Source organism: Carassius auratus, unplaced genomic scaffold, assembly GCF_003368295.1.
Source record: "Carassius auratus strain Wakin unplaced genomic scaffold, ASM336829v1 scaf_tig00013250, whole genome shotgun sequence".
Classification (NCBI taxonomy): Eukaryota; Metazoa; Chordata; class Actinopteri; order Cypriniformes; family Cyprinidae; genus Carassius; species Carassius auratus.
In genome coordinates this window covers 330-13,189 of record NW_020524383.1, presented here as the reverse complement: position 1 = coordinate 13,189, position 12,860 = coordinate 330, and the positions used below count along the sequence as shown (strand labels likewise).

The 12,860-nt window shown below is 43.7% G+C and overlaps 19 non-coding genes across 19 annotated transcripts; all 19 read left to right on the top strand.

Moving 5' to 3' along the window:
- Window positions 1-495: 495 nt before the first annotated feature.
- On the top strand, window positions 496-567 carry trnac-gca (transfer RNA cysteine (anticodon GCA)). Its single transcript has one exon. It is a non-coding gene; the product is annotated as a tRNA-Cys (tRNA).
- Window positions 568-754: 187 nt separating this feature from the next.
- Window positions 755-826, top strand: trnac-gca (transfer RNA cysteine (anticodon GCA)). The gene has a single exon. It is a non-coding gene; the product is annotated as a tRNA-Cys (tRNA).
- A 637-nt stretch (window positions 827-1,463) lies between these two features.
- On the top strand, window positions 1,464-1,535 carry trnac-gca (transfer RNA cysteine (anticodon GCA)). Its single transcript has one exon. It is a non-coding gene; the product is annotated as a tRNA-Cys (tRNA).
- A 187-nt stretch (window positions 1,536-1,722) lies between these two features.
- On the top strand, window positions 1,723-1,794 carry trnac-gca (transfer RNA cysteine (anticodon GCA)). Its single transcript has one exon. It is a non-coding gene; the product is annotated as a tRNA-Cys (tRNA).
- A 273-nt stretch (window positions 1,795-2,067) lies between these two features.
- trnac-gca (transfer RNA cysteine (anticodon GCA)) lies at window positions 2,068-2,139 on the top strand. Its single transcript has one exon. It is a non-coding gene; the product is annotated as a tRNA-Cys (tRNA).
- A 187-nt stretch (window positions 2,140-2,326) lies between these two features.
- Window positions 2,327-2,398, top strand: trnac-gca (transfer RNA cysteine (anticodon GCA)). Its single transcript has one exon. It is a non-coding gene; the product is annotated as a tRNA-Cys (tRNA).
- A 1,315-nt stretch (window positions 2,399-3,713) lies between these two features.
- Window positions 3,714-3,785, top strand: trnac-gca (transfer RNA cysteine (anticodon GCA)). The gene has a single exon. It is a non-coding gene; the product is annotated as a tRNA-Cys (tRNA).
- A 272-nt stretch (window positions 3,786-4,057) lies between these two features.
- On the top strand, window positions 4,058-4,129 carry trnac-gca (transfer RNA cysteine (anticodon GCA)). The gene has a single exon. It is a non-coding gene; the product is annotated as a tRNA-Cys (tRNA).
- A 645-nt stretch (window positions 4,130-4,774) lies between these two features.
- trnac-gca (transfer RNA cysteine (anticodon GCA)) lies at window positions 4,775-4,846 on the top strand. The gene has a single exon. It is a non-coding gene; the product is annotated as a tRNA-Cys (tRNA).
- Window positions 4,847-6,090: 1,244 nt separating this feature from the next.
- Window positions 6,091-6,162, top strand: trnac-gca (transfer RNA cysteine (anticodon GCA)). The gene has a single exon. It is a non-coding gene; the product is annotated as a tRNA-Cys (tRNA).
- Window positions 6,163-6,349: 187 nt separating this feature from the next.
- Window positions 6,350-6,421, top strand: trnac-gca (transfer RNA cysteine (anticodon GCA)). The gene has a single exon. It is a non-coding gene; the product is annotated as a tRNA-Cys (tRNA).
- Window positions 6,422-6,859: 438 nt separating this feature from the next.
- On the top strand, window positions 6,860-6,931 carry trnac-gca (transfer RNA cysteine (anticodon GCA)). Its single transcript has one exon. It is a non-coding gene; the product is annotated as a tRNA-Cys (tRNA).
- A 187-nt stretch (window positions 6,932-7,118) lies between these two features.
- trnac-gca (transfer RNA cysteine (anticodon GCA)) lies at window positions 7,119-7,190 on the top strand. The gene has a single exon. It is a non-coding gene; the product is annotated as a tRNA-Cys (tRNA).
- Window positions 7,191-7,519: 329 nt separating this feature from the next.
- trnac-gca (transfer RNA cysteine (anticodon GCA)) lies at window positions 7,520-7,591 on the top strand. The gene has a single exon. It is a non-coding gene; the product is annotated as a tRNA-Cys (tRNA).
- A 438-nt stretch (window positions 7,592-8,029) lies between these two features.
- Window positions 8,030-8,101, top strand: trnac-gca (transfer RNA cysteine (anticodon GCA)). The gene has a single exon. It is a non-coding gene; the product is annotated as a tRNA-Cys (tRNA).
- Window positions 8,102-9,203: 1,102 nt separating this feature from the next.
- On the top strand, window positions 9,204-9,275 carry trnac-gca (transfer RNA cysteine (anticodon GCA)). The gene has a single exon. It is a non-coding gene; the product is annotated as a tRNA-Cys (tRNA).
- Window positions 9,276-10,384: 1,109 nt separating this feature from the next.
- On the top strand, window positions 10,385-10,456 carry trnac-gca (transfer RNA cysteine (anticodon GCA)). The gene has a single exon. It is a non-coding gene; the product is annotated as a tRNA-Cys (tRNA).
- A 273-nt stretch (window positions 10,457-10,729) lies between these two features.
- On the top strand, window positions 10,730-10,801 carry trnac-gca (transfer RNA cysteine (anticodon GCA)). The gene has a single exon. It is a non-coding gene; the product is annotated as a tRNA-Cys (tRNA).
- A 1,362-nt stretch (window positions 10,802-12,163) lies between these two features.
- Window positions 12,164-12,235, top strand: trnac-gca (transfer RNA cysteine (anticodon GCA)). Its single transcript has one exon. It is a non-coding gene; the product is annotated as a tRNA-Cys (tRNA).
- The last annotated feature ends 625 nt before the right edge of the window (window positions 12,236-12,860 follow it).

Genomic DNA, 12,860 nt, shown 5'->3' with positions numbered 1-12,860 from the left:
GACTTGAGTTTACAGTGAAGCAGTCAATGTTTGATATTGTTGAATCGTAGGATCTAACTTAATCTGTGGCTCTAAGCACAGAAGTCTGTGGGGGTATGGCTCAATGAAAGAGCATGTTTCTTCAAAGATGTGGGGGTATAGCTCAGTGGTAGAGCATTTGACTGCAGATCCGGGTGCCCCTTTGGATTTGGCAAATTAGGAATAAGTGCAAACATGTCTACATAGAAAGATTCTGTATGTGATTATAAACCATTTGAGTCTGTAATCAAGCCATCCACACTTCAAATCTGGGTGCCCCCTTTGGACTTGTCTTATTTGGAGGTTTTGAGTTGTAGAGTTGTTGATTCTGATTTGGAGTAACCAAAGACTTGAGTTCAAGTGAAGCAGTCAATGTTTGATATTGTTGAATCGTAGGATCTAACTTAATCTTTGGCTCTAAGCACAGAAGTCTGTGGGGGTGTGGCTCAATGAAAGAGCATGTTTCTCCAAAGATGTGGGGGTATAGCTCAGTGGTAGAGCATTTGACTGCAGATCAAGAGGTCCCCGGTTCAAATCCGGGTGCCCCCTATGGATTTGGCAGATTAGGAATAAGTGCAGGCTTATCTGTATAGTAAGATTCTGTATGTGATTATACCTCAGTGGCACTTCCTCTCGCTAGGTAATTTTTTTGTATCTGGCATTCTTATCATATCCAAAATCTTTATCCATAAGTGAGTCTGTCATAATGTGTGTGGCTATGACCCAGGGAGTGTGTGGGGGTATAGCTCAGTGGTAGAGCATTTGACTGCAGATCAAGAGGTCCCCGGTTCAAATCCGGGTGCCCCCTATGGATTTGGCAGATAAGGAATATCTTCCTGCCTTTTTGTGCTCATACTGTACGGCAGGGATAATCTGGGTGCCCCCTTTGGACTTGTCTTATTTGGAGGTTTTGAGTTGTAGAGTTGTTGATTCTGATTTGGAGTAACCAAAGACTTGAGTTCAAGTGAAGCAGTCAATGTTTGATATTGTTGAATCGTAGGATCTAACTTAATCTTTGGCTCTAAGCACAGAAGTGTGTGGGGGTGTGGCTCAATGAAAGAGCATGTTTCTTCAAAGATGTGGGGGTATAGCTCAGTGGTAGAGCATTTGACTGCAGATCCGGGTGCCCCTTTGGATTTGGCAAATTAGGAATAAGTGCAAACATGTCTACATAGAAAGATTCTGTATGTGATTATAAACCATTTGAGTCTGTAATCAAGCCATCCACACTTCAAATCTGGGTGCCCCCTTTGGACTTGTCTTATTTGGAGGTTTTGAGTTGTAGAGTTGTTGATTCTGATTTGGAGTAACCAAAGACTTGAGTTCAAGTGAAGCAGTCAATGTTTGATATTGTTGAATCGTAGGATCTAACTTAATCTTTGGCTCTAAGCACAGAAGTCTGTGGGGGTGTGGCTCAATGAAAGAGCATGTTTCTCCAAAGATGTGGGGGTATAGCTCAGTGGTAGAGCATTTGACTGCAGATCAAGAGGTCCCCGGTTCAAATCCGGGTGCCCCCTATGGATTTGGCAGATTAGGAATAAGTGCAGGCTTATCTGTATAGTAAGATTCTGTATGTGATTATACCTCAGTGGCACTTCCTCTCGCTAGGTAATTTTTTTGTATCTGGCATTCTTATCATATCCAAAATCTTTATCCATAAGTGAGTCTGTCATAATGTGTGTGGCTATGACCCAGGGAGTGTGTGGGGGTATAGCTCAGTGGTAGAGCATTTGACTGCAGATCAAGAGGTCCCCGGTTCAAATCCGGGTGCCCCCTATGGATTTGGCAGATAAGGAATATCTTCCTGCCTTTTTGTGCTCATACTGTACGGCAGGGATAATCTGGGTGCCCCCTTTGGACTTGTCTTATTTGGAGGTTTTGAGTTGTAGAGTTGTTGATTCTGATTTGGAGTAACCAAAGACTTGAGTTCAAGTGAAGCAGTCAATGTTTGATATTGTTGAATCGTAGGATCTAACTTAATCTTTGGCTCTAAGCACAGAAGTGTGTGGGGGTGTGGCTCAATGAAAGAGCATGTTTCTCCAAAGATGTGGGGGTATAGCTCAGTGGTAGAGCATTTGACTGCAGATCGAGAGGTCCCCGGTTCAAATCCGGGTGCCCCCTATGGATTTGGCAGATTAGGATTAAGTGCATGCTTATCTATATAGTACGATTCTGCATGTGATTATACCTCAGTGGCACATCCTCTCGCTAGGTAATTTTTTTGGATCTGGCATTCTTTTCATATCCAAAATCCTTATCTAAAAGTGAGTCTGTCATCTTGTGTGTGGCTATGATCCAGGGAGTGTGTGGGGGTATAGCTCAGTGGTAGAGCATTTGACTGCAGATCAAGAGGTCCCCGGTTCAAATCCGGGTGCCCCCTATGGATTTGGCAGATTAGGAATATCTTCCTGCCTTTTAGTGCTCATACCTTACGGCAGGGATAAGCAACTTCGGTCCTGGAGGGCCACTGCCCTGCAGAGTTTAGCTTCAACCCTAATTAAACTCACTGGGACAAGGCAATCAGTGTTTTCGGGATTACTAGGTAGATACAGGCAGGTGAGTTTTCATGAGGGCTGAAGCGAATCTCTGCAGGATAGTGGCCCTCCAGGACTGCAGTTGCCTATCCCTGCTGTACGGGGTAATATCTCAATGGCACGGCGTTTGATGGCAGATCAAGAGGTCCCAGGTTCATTCCATGTGCCTAATTTGGGCTTGGCATATTAGGAATAAACAAATCCTTGTCATGCAGTACGGGGTTATAGCTCAACGACAGAGCATTTGTCTGCAGATCAATAGGTCTACATTTTGGATCTGGCTTGCTTGACATAATCAACGACATGAGTTCAAATTGAGTCTGTAATCAAGCCATCCACATTTCAAACCTGGGTGCCCCCTTTGGACTTGTCTTATTTGGAGGTTTTGAGTTGTAGAGTTGTTGATTCTGATTTGGAGTAACCAAAGACTTGAGTTTACAGTGAAGCAGTCAATGTTTGATATTGTTGAATCGTAGGATCTAACTTAATCTGTGGCTCTAAGCACAGAAGTCTGTGGGGGTATGGCTCAATGAAAGAGCATGTTTCTTCAAAGATGTGGGGGTATAGCTCAGTGGTAGGGCATTTGACTGCAGATCCGGGTGCCCCTTTGGATTTGGCAAATTAGGAATAAGTGCAAACATGTCTACATAGAAAGATTCTGTACGTGATTATAAAACATTTGAGTCTGTAATCAAGCCATCCACACTTCAAATCTGGGTGCCCCCTTTGGACTTGTCTTATTTGGAGGTTTTGAGTTGTAGAGTTGTTGATTCTGATTTGGAGTAACCAAAGACTTGAGTTTACAGTGAAGCAGTCAATGTTTGATATTGTTGAATCGTAGGATCTAACTTAATCTGTGGCTCTAAGCACAGAAGTCTGTTGGGGTATGGCTCAATGAAAGAGCATGTTTCTTCAAAGATGTGGGGGTATAGCTCAGTGGTAGAGCATTTGACTGCAGATCCCGGGGTGCCCCTTTGGATTTGGCAGATTAGGAATAAGTGCAGGCTTATCTGTATAGTAAGATTCTGTATGTGATTATACCTCAGTGGCACATCCTCTCGCTAGGTAATTTTTTTGTATCTGGCATTCTTTTCATATCCAAAATCTTTATCCATAAGTGAGTCTGTCATAATGTGTGTGGCTATGACCCAGGGAGTGTGTGGGGGTATAGCTCAGTGGTAGAGCATTTGACTGCAGATCAAGAGGTCCCCGGTTCAAATCCGGGTGCCCCCTATGGATTTTGCAGATAAGGAATATCTTCCTGCCTTTTGTGCTCATACTGTACGGCAGGGATAATCTGGGTGCCCCCTTTGGACTTGTCTTATTTGGAGGTTTTGAGTTGTAGAGTTGTTGATTCTGATTTGGAGTAACCAAAGACTTGAGTTCAAGTGAAGCAGTCAATGTTTGATATTGTTGAATCGTAGGATCTAACTTAATCTTTGGCTCTAAGCACAGAAGTCTGTGGGGGTGTGGCTCAATGAAAGAGCATGTTTCTAAAAAGATGTGGGGGTATAGCTCAGTGGTAGAGCATTTGACTGCAGATCAAGAGGTCCCCGGTTCAAATCCGGGTGCCCCCTATGGATTTGGCAGATAAGGAATATCTTCCTGCCTTTTTGTGCTCATACTGTACGGCAGGGATAATCTGGGTGCCCCCTTTGGTGTCTTATTTGGAGGTTTTGAGTTGTAGAGTTGTTGATTCTGATTTAGAGTAACCAAAGACTTGAGTTCAAGTGAGTTTACAGTGAAGCAGTCAATGTTTGATATTGTTGAATCGTAGGATCTAACTTAATCTGTGGCTCTAAGCACAGAAGTCTGTGGGGGTATGGCTCAATGAAAGAGCATGTTTCTTCAAAGATGTGGGGGTATAGCTCAGTGGTAGAGCATTTGACTGCAGATCCGGGTGCCCCTTTGGATTTGGCAAATTAGGAATAAGTGCAAACATGTCTACATAGAAAGATTCTGTATGTGATTATAAACCATTTGAGTCTGTAATCAAGCCATCCACACTTCAAATCTGGGTGCCCCCTTTGGACTTGTCTTGTTTGGAGGTTTTGAGTTGTAGAGTTGTTGATTCTGATTTGGAGTTACCAAAGACTTGAGTTCAAGTGAAGCAGTCAATGTTTGATATTGTTGAATCGTAGGATCTAACTTAATCTTTGGCTCTAAGCACAGAAGTCTGTGGGGGTGTGGCTCAATGAAAGAGCATGTTTCTCCAAAGATGTGGGGGTATAGCTCAGTGGTAGAGCATTTGACTGCAGATCAAGAGGTCCCCGGTTCAAATCCGGGTGCCCCCTATGGATTTGGCAGATTAGGAATATCTTCCTGCCTTTTAGTGCTCATACCTTACGGCAGGGATAAGCAACTTCGGTCCTGGAGGGCCACTGCCCTGCAGAGTTTAGCTCCAACCCTAATTAAACTCACTGGGACAAGTCAATCAGTGTTTTCGGGAATACTAGATAGATACAGGCAGGTGAGTTTTCATGAGGGCTGAAGCGAATCTCTGCAGGATAGTGGCCCTCCAGGACTGCAGTTGCCTATCCCTGCTGTACGGGGTAATATCTCAATGGCACGGCGTTTGATGGCAGATCAAGAGGTCCCAGGTTCATTCCATGTGCCTAATTTGGGCTTGGCATATTAGGAATAAACAAATCCTTGACATAAGTTTCATTTTTGTGGTTTGTGCTCATGCAGTACGGGGTTATAGCTCAACGACAGAGCATTTGTCTGCAGATCAATAGGTCTACATTTTGGATCTGGCTTGCTTGACATAATCGACGACATGAGTTCAAATTGAGTCTGTAATCAAGCCATCCACATTTCAAATCTGGGTGCCCCCTTTGGACTTGTCTTATTTGGAGGTTTTGAGTTGTAGAGTTGTTGATTCTGATTTGGAGTAACCAAAGACTTGAGTTTACAGTGAAGCAGTCAATGTTTGATATTGTTGAATCGTAGGATCTAACTTAATCTGTGGCTCCAAGCACAGAAGTCTGTGGGGGTATGGCTCAATGAAAGAGCATGTTTCTTCAAAGATGTGGGGGTATAGCTCAGTGGTAGAGCATTTGATTGCAGATCCGGGTGCCCCTTTGGATTTGGCAAATTAGGAATAAGTGCAAACATGTCTACATAGAAAGATTCTGTATGTGATTATAAACCATTTGAGTCTGTAATCAAGCCATCCACACTTCAAATTAATCTTAAAGAGCAACTTAATCTTTGGCTCTAAGCACAGAAGTCTGTGGGGGTGTGGCTCAATGAAAGAGCATGTTTCTCCAAAGATGTGGGGGTATAGCTCAGTGGCAGAGCATTTGACTGCAGGTCAAGAGGTCCCCGGTTCAAATCTGGGTGCCCCCTATGGGTATGGCAGATTAGGAATAAGTGCAGGCTTATCTGTATAGTAAGATTCTGTATGTGATTATACCTCAGTGGCACTTCCTCTCGCTAGGTAATTTTTTTGTATCTGGCATTCTTATCATATCCAAAATCTTTATCCATAAGTGAGTCTGTCATAATGTGTGTGGCTATGACCCAAGGAGTGTGTGGGGGTATAGCTCAGTGGTAGAGCATTTGACTGCAGATCAAGAGGTCCCCGGTTCGAATCCGGGTGCCCCCTATGGATTTGGCAGATTAGGATTAAGTGCATGCTTATCTATATAGTAAGATTCTGCATGTGATTATACCTCAGTGGCACATCCTCTCGTTAGGTAATTTTTTTGGATCTGGCATTCTTTTCATATCCAAAATCCTTATCTAAAAGTGAGTCTGTCATCTTGTGTGTGGCTATGATCCAGGGAGTGTGTGGGGGTATAGCTCAGTGGTAGAGCATTTGACTGCAGATCAAGAGGTCCCCGGTTCAAATCCGGGTGCCCTAACTTAATCTGTGCCTCTAAGCACAGAAGTCTGTGGGTGTATGGCTCAATGAAAGAGCATGTTTCTTCAAAGATGTGGGGGTATAGCTCAGTGGTAGAGCATTTGACTGCAGATCCGGGTGCCCCTTTGGATTTTGCAAATTAGGAATAAGTGCAAACATGTCTACATAGAAAGATTCTGTATGTGATTATAAACCATTTGAGTCTGTAATCAAGCCATCCACATTTCAAATCTGGGTGCCCCCTTTGGACTTGTCTTATTTGGAGGTTTTGAGTTGTAGAGTTGTTGATTCTGATTTGGAGTAACCAAAGACTTGAGTTCAAGTGAAGCAGTCAATGTTTGATATTGTTGAATCGTAGGATCTAACTTAATCTTTGGCTCTAAGCACAGAAGTCTGTGGGGGTGTGGCTCAATGAAAGAGCATGTTTCTCCAAAGATGTGGGGGTATAGCTCAGTGGTAGAGCATTTGACTGCAGATCAAGAGGTCCCCGGTTCAAATCCGGGTGCCCCCTATGGATTTGACAGATTAGGAATAAGTGCAGGCTTATCTGTATAGTAAGATTCTGTATGTGATTATACCTCAGTGGCACTTCCTCTCGCTAGGTAATTTTTTTGTATCTGGCATTCTTATCATATCCAAAATCTTTATCCATAAGTGAGTCTGTCATAATGTGTGTGGCTATGACCCAGGGAGTGTGTGGGGGTATAGCTCAGTGGTAGAGCATTTGACTGCAGATCAAGAGGTCCCCGGTTCAAATCCGGGTGCCCCCTATGGATTTGGCAGATAAGGAATATCTTCCTGCCTTTTTGTGCTCATACTGTACGGCAGGGATAATCTGGGTGCCCCCTTTGGACTTGTCTTATTTGGAGGTTTTGAGTTGTAGAGTTGTTGATTCTGATTTGGAGTAACCAAAGACTTGAGTTCAAGTGAAGCAGTCAATGTTTGACATTGTTGAATCGTAGGATCTAACTTAATCTTTGGCTCTAAGCACAGAAGTCTGTGGGGGTGTGGCTCAATGAAAGAGCATGTTTCATATCCAAAATCCTTATCTAAAAGTCAGTCTGTCATGTTGTGTGTGGCTATGATCCAGGGAGTGTGTGGGGGTATAGCTCAGTGGTAGAGCATTTGACTGCAGATCAAGAGGTCCCCGGTTCAAATCCGGGTGCCCTAACTTAATCTGTGGCTCTAAGCACAGAAGTCTGTGGGTGTATGGCTCAATGAAAGAGCATGTTTCTTCAAAGATGTGGGGGTATAGCTCAGTGGTAGAGCATTTGACTGCAGATCCGGGTGCCCCTTTGGATTTTGCAAATTAGGAATAAGTGCAAACATGTCTACATAGAAAGATTCTGTATGTGATTATAAACCATTTGAGTCTGTAATCAAGCCATCCACATTTCAAATCTGGGTGCCCCCTTTGGACTTGTCTTATTTGGAGGTTTTGAGTTGTAGAGTTGTTGATTCTGATTTGGAGTAACCAAAGACTTGAGTTCAAGAGAAGCAGTCAATGTTTGATATTGTTGAATCGTAGGATCTAACTTAATTTTTGGCTCTAAGCACAGAAGTCTGTGGGGGTGTGGCTCAATGAAAGAGCATGTTTCTCCAAAGATGTCGGGGTATAGCTCAGTGGTAGAGCATTTGACTGCAGATCAAGAGGTCCCCGGTTCAAATCCGGGTGCCCCCTATGAATTTGGCAGATTAGGAATATCTTCCTGCCTTTTAGTGCTCATACCTTACGGCAGAGATAAGCAACTTCGGTCCTGGAGGGCCACTGCCCTGCAGAGTTTAGCTCCAACCCTTATTAAACTCACTGGGACAAGGCAATCAGTGTTTTCGGGATTACTAGATAGATACAGGCAGGTGAGTTTTCATGAGGGCTGAAGCGAATCTCTGCAGGATAGTGGCCCTCCAGGACTGGAGTTGCCTATCCCTGCTGTACGGGGTAATATCTCAATGGCACGGCGTTTGATTGCAGATCAAGAGGTCCCAGGTTCATTCCATGTGCCTAATTTGGGCTTGGCATATTAGGAATAAACAAATCCTTGACATAAGTTCATTTTTGTGGTTTGTGCTCATGCAGTACGGGGTTATAGCTCAACGACAGAGCATTTGTCTGCAGATCAATAGGTATACATTTTGGATCTGGCTTGCTTGACATAATCGACGACATGAGTTCAAATTGAGTCTGTAATCAAGCCATCCACATTTCAAATCTGGGTGCCCCCTTTGGACTTGTCTTATTTGGAGGTTTTGAGTTGTAGAGTTGTTGATTCTGATTTGGAGTTACCAAAGATTTGAGTTTACAGTGAAGCAGTCAATGTTTGATATTGTTGAATCGTAGGATCTAACTTAATCTGTGGCTCTAAGCACAGAAGTCTGTGGGGGTATGGCTCAATGAAAGAGCATGTTTCTTCAAAGATGTGGGGGTATAGCTCAGTGGTAGAGCATTTGACTGCAGATCCGGGTGCCCCTTTGGATTTGGCAAATTAGGAATAAGTGCAAACATGTCTACATAGAAAGATTCTGTATGTGATTATAAACCATTTGAGTCTGTAATCAAGCCATCCACACTTCAAATCTGGGTGCCCCCTTTGGACTTGTCTTGTTTGGAGGTTTTGTGATGTAGAGTTGTTGATTCTGATTTGGAGTTACCAAAGACTTGAGTTCAAGTGAAGCAGTCAATGTTTGATATTGTTGAATCGTAGGATCTAACTTAATCTTTGGCTCTAAGCACAGAAGTCTGTGGGGGTGTGGCTCAATGAAAGAGCATGTTTCTCCAAAGATGTGGGGGTATAGCTCAGTGGTAGAGCATTTGACTGCAGATCAAGAGGTCCCCGGTTCAAATCCGGGTGCCCCCTATGGATTTGGCAGATTAGGAATATCTTCCTGCCTTTTAGTGCTCATACCTTACGGCAGGGATAAGCAACTTCGGTCCTGGAGGGCCACTGCCCTGCAGAGTTTAGCTCCAACCCTAATTAAACTCACTGGGACAAGGCAATCAGTGTTTTCGGGATTACTAGGTAGATACAGGCAGGTGAGTTTTCATGAGGGCTGAAGCGAATCTCTGCAGGATAGTGGCCCTCCAGGACTGCAGTTGCCTATCCCTGCTGTACGGGGTAATATCTCAATGGCACGGCGTTTGATGGCAGATCAAGAGGTCCCAGGTTCATTCCATGTGCCTAATTTGGGCTTGGCATATTAGGAATAAACAAATCCTTGACATAAGTTCATTTTGTGGTTTGTGCTCATGCAGTACGGGGTTATAGCTCAACGACAGAGCATTTGTCTGCAGATCAATAGGTCTACATTTTGGATCTGGCTTGCTTGACATAATCAACGACATGAGTTCAAATTGAGTCTGTAATCAAGCCATCCACATTTCAAATCTGGGTGCCCCCTTTGGACTTGTCTTATTTGGAGGTTTTGAGTTGTAGAGTTGTTGATTCTGATTTGGAGTAACCAAAGACTTGAGTTTACAGTGAAGCAGTCAATGTTTGATATTGTTGAATCGTAGGATCTAACTTAATCTGTGGCTCTAAGCACAGAAGTCTGTGGGTGTATGGCTCAATGAAAGAGCATGTTTCTTCAAAGATGTGGGGGTATAGCTCAGTGGTAGAGCATTTGACTGCAGATCCGGGTGCCCCTTTGGACCTTTGGATTTGGCAAATTAGGAATAAGTGCAAACATGTCTACATAGAAAGATTCTGTATGTGATTATAAACCATTTGAGTCTGTAATCAAGCCATCCACACTTCAAATCTGGGTGCCCCCTTTGGACTTGTCTTATTTGGAGGTTTTGAGTTGTAGAGTTGTTGATTCTGATTTGGAGTAACCAAAGACTTGAGTTCAAGTGAAGCAGTCAATGTTTGATATTGTTGAATCGTAGGATCTAACTTAATCTTTGGCTCTAAGCACAGAAGTCTGTGGGGGTGTGGCTCAATGAAAGAGCATGTTTCTCCAAAGATGTGGGGGTATAGCTCAGTGGTAGAGCATTTGACCGCAGATCAAGAGGTCCCCGGTTCAAATCCGGGTGCCCCCTATGGATTTGGCAGATAAGGAATATCTTCCTGCCTTTTTGTGCTCATACTGTACGGCAGGGATAATCTGGGTGCCCCCTTTGGACTTGTCTTATTTGGAGGTTTTGAGTTGTAGAGTTGTTGATTCTGATTTGGAGTAACCAAAGACTTGAGTTCAAGTGAAGCAGTCAATGTTTGATATTGTTGAATCGTAGGATCTAACTTAATCTTTGGCTCTAAGCACAGAAGTCTGTGGGGGTGTGGCTCAATGAAAGAGCATGTTTCTCCAAAGATGTGGGGGTATAGCTCAGTGGTAGAGCATTTGACTGCAGATCAAGAGGTCCCCGGTTCAAATCCGGGTGCCCCCTATGGATTTGGCAGATTAGGATTAAGTGCATGCTTATCTATATAGTAAGATTCTGCATGTGATTATACCTCAGTGGCACATCCTCTCGCTAGGTAATTTTTTGGATCTGGCATTCTTTTCATATCCAAAATCCTTATCTAAAAGTGAGTCTGTCATCTTGTGTGTGGCTATGATCCAGGGAGTGTGTGGGGGTATAGCTCAGTGGTAGAGCATTTGACTGCAGATCAAGAGGTCCCCGGGTTCAAATCCGGGTGCCACCTATGGATTTGGCTGATTAGGAATATCTTCCTGCCTTTTAGTGCTCATACCTTACGGCAGGGATAAGCAACTTCGGTCCTGGAGGGCCACTGCCCTGCAGAGTTTAGCTCCAACCCTAATTAAACTCACTGGGACAAGGCAATCAGTGTTTTCGGGATTACTAGATAGATACAGGCAGGTGAGTTTTCATGAGGGCTGAAGCGAATCTCTGCAGGATAGTGGCCCTCCAGGACTGCAGTTGCCTATCCCTGCTGTACGGTGTAATATCTCATTGGGCACGGCGTTTGATTGCAGATCAAAGGGTCCCAGGTTCATTTCATGTGCCTAATTTGGGCTTGGCATATTAGGAATAAAAAAATCCTTGACATAAGTTCATTTTTGTGGTTTGTGCTCATGCAGTACGGGGTTATAGCTCAACGACAGATCATTTGTCTGCAGATCAATAGGTCTACATTTTGGATCTGGCTTGCTTGACATAGTCAACGACATGAGTTCAAATTGAGTCTGTAATCAAGCCATCCACATTTTCAAATCTGGGTGCCCCCTTTGGACTTGTCTTATTTGGAGGTTTTGAGTTGTAGAGTTGTTGATTCTGATTTGGAGTAACCAAAGACTTGAGTTTACAGTGAAGCAGTCAATGTTTGATATTGTTGCATCGTAGGATCTAACTTAATCTGTGGCTCTAAGCACAGAAGTCTGTGGGTGTATGGCTCAATGAAAGAGCATGTTTCTTCAAAGATGTGGGGGTATAGCTCAGTGGTAGAGCATTTGACTGCAGATCCGGGTGCCCCTTTGGATTTTGCAAATTAGGAATAAGTGCAAACATGTCTACATAGAAAGATTCTGTATGTGATTATAAACCATTTGAGTCTGTAATCAAGCCATCCACATTCAAATCTGGGTGCCCCCTTTGGACTTGTCTTATTTGGAGGTTTTGAGTTGTAGAGTTGTTGATTCTGATTTGGAGTAACCAAAGACTTGAGTTCAAGTGAAGCAGTCAATGTTTGATATTGTTGAATCGTAGGATCTAACTTAATCTTTGGCTCTAAGCACAGAAGTCTGTGGGGGTGTGGCTCAATGAAAGAGCATGTTTCTCCAAAGATGTGGGGGTATAGCTCAGTGGTAGAGCATTTGACTGCAGATCAAGAGGTCCCCGGTTCAAATCCGGGTGCCCCCCTATGGATTTGGCAGATTAGGAATATCTTCCTGCCTTTTAGTGCTCATACCTTACGGCAGAGATAAGCAACTTCGGTCCTGGAGGGCCACTGCCCTGCAGAGTTTAGCTCCAACCCTAATTAAACTCACTGGGACAAGGCAATCAGTGTTTCGGGATTACTAGATAGATACAGGCAGGTGAGTTTTCATGAGGGCTGAAGCGAATCTCTGCAGGATAGTGGCCCTCCAGGACTGGAGTTGCCTATCCCTGCTGTACGGGGTAATATCTCAATGGCACGGCGTTTGATTGCAGATCAAGAGGTCCCAGGTTCATTCCATGTGCCTAATTTGGGCTTGGCATATTAGGAATAAACAAATCCTTGACATAAGTTCATTTTTGTGGTTTGTGCTCATGCAGTACGGGTTATAGCTCAACGACAGAGCATTTGTCTGCAGATCAATAGGTATACATTTTGGATCTGGCTTGCTTGACATAATCGACGACATGAGTTCAAATTGAGTCTGTAATCAAGCCATCCACATTTCAAATCTGGGTGCCCCCTTTGGACTTGTCTTATTTGGAGGTTTTGAGTTGTAGAGTTGTTGATTCTGATTTGGAGTAACCAAAGACTTGAGTTTACAGTGAA